Source organism: Rhipicephalus microplus, unplaced genomic scaffold (genome assembly GCF_043290135.1).
Source record: "Rhipicephalus microplus isolate Deutch F79 unplaced genomic scaffold, USDA_Rmic scaffold_806, whole genome shotgun sequence".
NCBI lineage: Eukaryota > Metazoa > Arthropoda > Arachnida > Ixodida > Ixodidae > Rhipicephalus > Rhipicephalus microplus.
Window position 1 is genome coordinate 19,093 of NW_027465360.1, and position 5,908 is coordinate 25,000.

General features: G+C 58.8%; 2 non-coding genes across 2 annotated transcripts; both read left to right on the forward strand.

The window, feature by feature from the left end:
* The first annotated feature begins 1,938 nt into the window (after nt 1-1,938).
* On the forward strand, nt 1,939-3,753 carry LOC142795682 (small subunit ribosomal RNA). Its single transcript, XR_012893218.1, has one exon. It is a non-coding gene; the product is annotated as a small subunit ribosomal RNA (ribosomal RNA).
* Nucleotides 3,754-5,472: 1,719 nt separating this feature from the next.
* LOC142795681 (5.8S ribosomal RNA) lies at nt 5,473-5,625 on the forward strand. Its single transcript, XR_012893217.1, has one exon. It is a non-coding gene; the product is annotated as a 5.8S ribosomal RNA (ribosomal RNA).
* Nucleotides 5,626-5,908: the final 283 nt, after the last annotated feature.

Consider the following 5,908-nt stretch of genomic DNA (forward strand, 5'->3'; position numbering starts at 1 on the left):
GGGGCGGAGTTCGGGACGCCGACGGCTAAGTGGGAACCGCCGCTCGGATGTTCGCCGTTTGTGGCCGAGTGAGTGCTGGCACTCCGGCGAAGCCAAACGGGGCCGATTCCGGCACGATATCGGCGTCTTTCTACGTGCTCGCCGGCGACCGTCGCACGAGTACGGCAAAGTGCGTCTGCCGGGGCGGGGTTTGCGACGCGTACGCAATAGTGAGAACCGTCGCTCGGATGTTCGTCGTCTTTCGCCGAGCCAGTGCTGGCACTCCGGCGAAGCCGAACGGAGCCGATTCGGGCACGATATCGGCGTCTTTCCACGTGCTCGCCGGCGACCGTCGCACGAGTACGGTAAACCGCGTCAGCCGGGGCGGAGTTCGGGACGCCGATGCGAAAGTGGGAAGCGCCGCTCGGATCTTCGCCGTTTTTGGAGGAGTCAGTGGCGGCACTCCGGTGAAGCCAAGGTGCGCCAATTCGCGCACGATATCGGCGTCTTTCGACGTGCCCGCCGGCCACCGTCGCACGAGTACGGCAAACCTCGTCTGCCGGGGCGGGGTTTGCGACGCCGACGCAAAAGTGGGAACCGCCGCTCGGATGTTCGCCGTTTTTGGCAGAGTGAGTGCTGGCACTCCGGCGAAGCGAAAGAGCGTGAATGCGCCCACGAAAGTAGCGTATTTGGACGTGCTTGACGGCGACCGCCGCAGGAGTACGAAAAACCACGTCAGCCGGGGCGAGCGACCCACGGCGGTCTGGGTGCTTATCGCTGCTATTATAGGGGCACCCCGGCAGACGCAGAAAGAAAAAAAAAAATGGGGACATGGCGTGCGTCACCGTGCGGCTTCGCAGCGTTGCCGAAGTCGCCGAGCCCTTCGACTGAGCCGAACGGCGGACAGGGAACGTTGGTCGGCCGTTCTAACCTGTCGGTGCCACGCCGAGACGTCGTTAAGGAAAACCGCGTCGTGGGCCTCTACGACGCCGTCGAGTCGTTGTACGTTTGGTGTCCAGCGTGTCGGCGGCGAGTAGCGGACACGTCGTTCACGACTTCGGTCTTTCGCAGTCGACGCGAACTTGCGGAGAGTCGTGGTGCCTCACGTTTTCGGCAGAAACCGCGGCGGAATTTTCCCGTGCGTGCGCGCACGACCTCGGTGCTGTGCCGTCAGCGTAGTGTTGCACAAACTCGTGGCCTACCCAAGGTGCGGTACGTTTGCGGCCGTATCCTCGGTGGGAATTTCGTGAGTAGGGTCGCAAATTCTACGACCTCGGCGGGTTTGAGAGCGACGTAGACTTGTGGCACGCTCAACATGCCACACGTTTCGGGGCACACCCGCGGTGAAATTTTCTCGAGTACGCTCGTATTAGGGCCCAAGGAGGTCTGGGTACTTATCGCTGCTATTATGTGGGGGTTCTCGTGAGCGGCGTACGCGAAAGCGACCGGGTGTCTGATATGCGGCGGGCTTCGGCCTCGTCAAGCGTGTCCTCGGGTCTGCTCCAGGGGAATCCACGGCAGTCGTCTGCAGCCTCATCCGCTTGATGCGTTAGGGGCTGGTTGTCGGACGGTGCCGTTTTACCACGATATCGAGGTGTGTTCCGTGTCGTCCTCGGGCGATTCAGATGCGAAAGCGCCGAAGACGCGGGCGTGACCCGTCGTCTGGCGGCTTTGCAGTCTCGGCTCCGTTGCTAGTTCCGGCCGGTCCACCGACAGTGCAGCGGGCTTGGGCAACCCGCACGGCGCGACCGAGTCGATGCAACGAAAAAGAGCGAGCATGAACGTGCTTCTTGCCGCACGGCTCCCACTCGTCTTTCGGGAAGGTTGTGCCGTAGCGAGCTCGAACGCCGTCATCTCGGAGTGCAAAATAAGCGTGTTGGGGCGCCTGAAGGTGGCCTCCGCCGCACACAGACTGCGTCCGGCCCGCCGAGGGCGAGGACGGACGCGCAGTCGAACGATTACCTGGTTGATCCTGCCAGTAATCATATGCTTGTCTCAAAGATTAAGCCATGCATGTCTAAGTACATGCCGAAATAAGGCGAAACCGCGAATGGCTCATTAAATCAGTTATGGTTCCTTAGATCGTTTCTTCCTACTTGGATAACTGTGGCAATTCTAGAGCTAATACATGCAGTGAGCCTGGAGCCCTTTGGGTAACGGGTGCTTTTATTAGACCAAGATCGATCGGGTTTCGGCCCGTATTGTGTGGTGACTCTGGATAACTTTGTGCTGATCGCATGGCCACGAGCCGGCGACGTTTCTTTCAAGTGTCTGCCTTATCAACTTTCGATGGTAGGTTACTTGCTTACCATGGTTGTTACGGGTAACGGAGAATCAGGGTTCGATTCCGGAGAGGGAGCCTGAGAAACGGCTACCACATCCAAGGAAGGCAGCAGGCGCGCAAATTACCCACTCCCGGCACGGGGAGGTAGTGACGAAAAATAACAATACGGGACTCTTTTGAGGCCCCGTAATTGAAATGAGTACACTCTAAATCCTTTAACGAGGATCAATTGGAGGGCAAGTCTGGTGCCAGCAGCCGCGGTAATTCCAGCTCCAATAGCGTATACTAAAGCTGCTGCGGTTAAAAAGCTCGTAGTTGGATCTCAGTTCCAGACGAGTAGTGCATCTACCCGATGCGACGGCTCGGACTGAACATCATGCCGGTTCTTTCTTGGTGCACTTCATTGTGTGCCTCGAGATGGCCGGTGCTTTTACTTTGAAAAAATTAGAGTGCTCAACGCAGGCGAGTCGCCTGAATAAACTTGCATGGAATAATAGAACAAGACCTCGTTTCTGTTCTGTTGGTTTTTGGAATACGAGGTAATGATTAAGAGGGACGGACGGGGGCATTCGTATTGCGGCGCTAGAGGTGAAATTCTTGGACCGTCGCAAGACGAACTACTGCGAAAGCATTTGCCAAGAATGTTTTCATTGATCAAGAACGAAAGTCAGAGGTTCGAAGGCGATCAGATACCGCCCTAGTTCTGACCATAAACGATGCCAACCAGCGATCCGCCTGAGTTACTCAAATGACTCGGCGGGCAGCTTCCGGGAAACCAAAGTATTTGGGTTCCGGGGGAAGTATGGTTGCAAAGCTGAAACTTAAAGGAATTGACGGAAGGGCACCACCAGGAGTGGAGCCTGCGGCTTAATTTGACTCAACACGGGAAAACTTACCCGGCCCGGACACTGGGAGGATTGACAGATTGAGAGCTCTTTCTTGATTCGGTGGATGGTGGTGCATGGCCGTTCTTAGTTGGTGGAGCGATTTGTCTGGTTAATTCCGATAACGAACGAGACTCTAGCCTATTAAATAGGTGCGGGGTTCCCAGCACCTTACAACCTTCTTAGAGGGACAAGCGGCTCCTAGCCGCACGAAACAGAGCAATAACAGGTCTGTGATGCCCTTAGATGTCCGGGGCCGCACGCGCGCTACACTGAAGGAAGCAGCGTGTCTTTATCCCTGTCTGAAAAGACTGGGTAACCCGTGGAACTTCTTTCGTGATTGGGATAGGGGCTTGCAATTGTTCCCCTTGAACGAGGAATTCCCAGTAAGCGCGAGTCATAAGCTCGCGTTGATTACGTCCCTGCCCTTTGTACACACCGCCCGTCGCTACTACCGATTGAATGATTTAGTGAGGTCTTCGGACCGATGTCCGGCGCGGCCTTTCGGTTGCGCCGGTCTGTTGGAAAGATGACCAAACTTGATCATTTAGAGGAAGTAAAAGTCGTAACAAGGTTTCCGTAGGTGAACCTGCGGAAGGATCATTAACGGATTGTGAAGGGTGAGCGCCTCAGCTGCGTCTGCGCCCGACACTTTCTGCCGCTGACCCCGTTTGGACGCGGGGTCGGCTTTTCCCCACGGGGCTGCCTGAATGTGGAGCGGCACCCCGTGACAAATTGTTGCGCCCAGCGGACGCCAACACCGCGACCTTGGACGGTCGGCCAGGTGGCGGACGCGGGTACAAACGGCGCAACGCACTCATAGGTCGGCTTTCGACCCGCCACTGCACCGTGGCTCGAAGCGCTCGAAATGCGCGACCCGACCGCTGCGGGACCGCCTAGTACTGTAAACAGGAGCGGCGGAGCGCGAACGGCGAGTCGTGGTTACGTCGGTAGAAGGCGAGGCTGCGCGTTCCCGAAACGCCAGCCGAGTGCCCTCCCGACCGTTCGAGCGTGCAAGAACGAGACCCGACAATCGCGCGGCGACTGCCAAGTACGAGAGGAACGGCACAAGCGTCGGCGGTCGGTCAAGGAACTGGCGATGTGACGGGTCCGCTGTGCACCAGTGCATACCGTCCCGCCGTCCGCGGCAAGCGCCTCCGCGTCCTCGGGTGACGGAGGCTGCCGGTCGGTTCTTGCAGGCGAGGGATCTCGCTGGCACCGGTTCGCGTTGACGCGCGGCCGGTCATGGCACGGCGATGCGACGGCCGAGGTGCGCAGTACTCGATGGAGGAACCGCACGCTCCGATGACCGTCCCGCCCTCCGCGGCGTATGCGTACCGACCGTAATGGTTGCAGCAGCGCCGGCCGGCTTTTGAATTCGCCACACGAAACACGGTGCGAGATCGCGGTTAGGGGAGCGTCGACGTTGCCAGGCGTTTTGCTTGCTGCCGAGGGAAAGGCGGCACGGCCACGTCGCGCTCGTCGCGATTAGCGGGTCTGCGCGCTTTGGGAAGGTGCCGCAACGACTTGCCGAAAGAGGAAGCACGGAAGAACGAGGGACTTGGACGTCCCGACAATTGAACGCACTTGCGGCCAGGCCCTTGCTGGCTTCGTTCTTCCGCCTCGAGTAGGCTCGTACGCGGCTCCGGCGCCGAAAGTGGTCCTTGGCACCGACTTCGGTGGACGTGGGAAGTGCCGCGCAAGTACGGCGCGCCTGGCTCCACCTGTTGGCTAAAGTAGGCAGCCGGATCGGCATTTTGGTGTGCGGTGGCAAACCGTGGATGCGAAAAAAGCTTGTGCGATTTCGTGGAACAAAAAGCGGGGGTCCCCCTTTTTATGCGGAGGAGACCGACCCGCCCGCCGTGGTGAACCGCGACGCCACGGTAAAAACGGGAGAGGCTTGTCGATGGGACCGTGCATCCCGCGCTCCACGGAGGCCGGGAGGCGGCCGCCCGAGGAAATGTGTAGCCGTCGAGGCCCGCATCTGCGTGCACTCTTATCCAAATGGGTGTACCGCAGGCATTTTCTGGTTAGGCGGGCCAATGAGAGCGAGCACACAACGATACCTACGGGTCCGGCTTGGAGAACCGGCTTCGACGCCTCCCGAGTATTTATAGAGGGGTGGACCACGAAAGCACTCGCAAGTAGCGGAAGCGAAACGCCGTCCGAAACACACCGTTTGCTCGATTTGCGGCAGCCGAAAAAGGCGCGGCAGAGTTTTGGAGTCCAAGCGTGCGCTGAAAAGCGCCCTTCTTGGCCACTGTTTGGCCGAGTGCCAGAAACGTTTGGTTTTGACTGTACGGAATTGAACAAACACTTTTTCACGACTCTAAGCGGTGGATCACTCGGTTCTCGGGTCGATGAAGAACGCAGCCAGCTGCGAGACTTGGTGTGAATTGCAGGACACACTGAGCACTGATTCTTTGAACGCACATTGCGGCCTTGGGTCTTCCCTTGGCTTCGTCTGTCTGAGGGTCGGATCACATATCAAGAGAGCCTTCGGCGCACAAGGGAACGTGAGCCGTCGACTCGTTTTGACCGCGTCGGCAACACGGACAGCACGCTGAACACCTCACAGCGAGCGCCAACAGCGGCCACTCAAGGGCGAGACGGTGGCGACCGTCGTGCCAGAGCCCAACCGAAACGGGGGCGACCGACTGCATTGAGGATGTGGCACCTCGTTGAGACCGCCGCAGGACTTCGAGTCGGAAGGAAGCCTGCAGGGAAAGTGCGGTCGAGGTTGCGTACTCCTCTCTGCGAC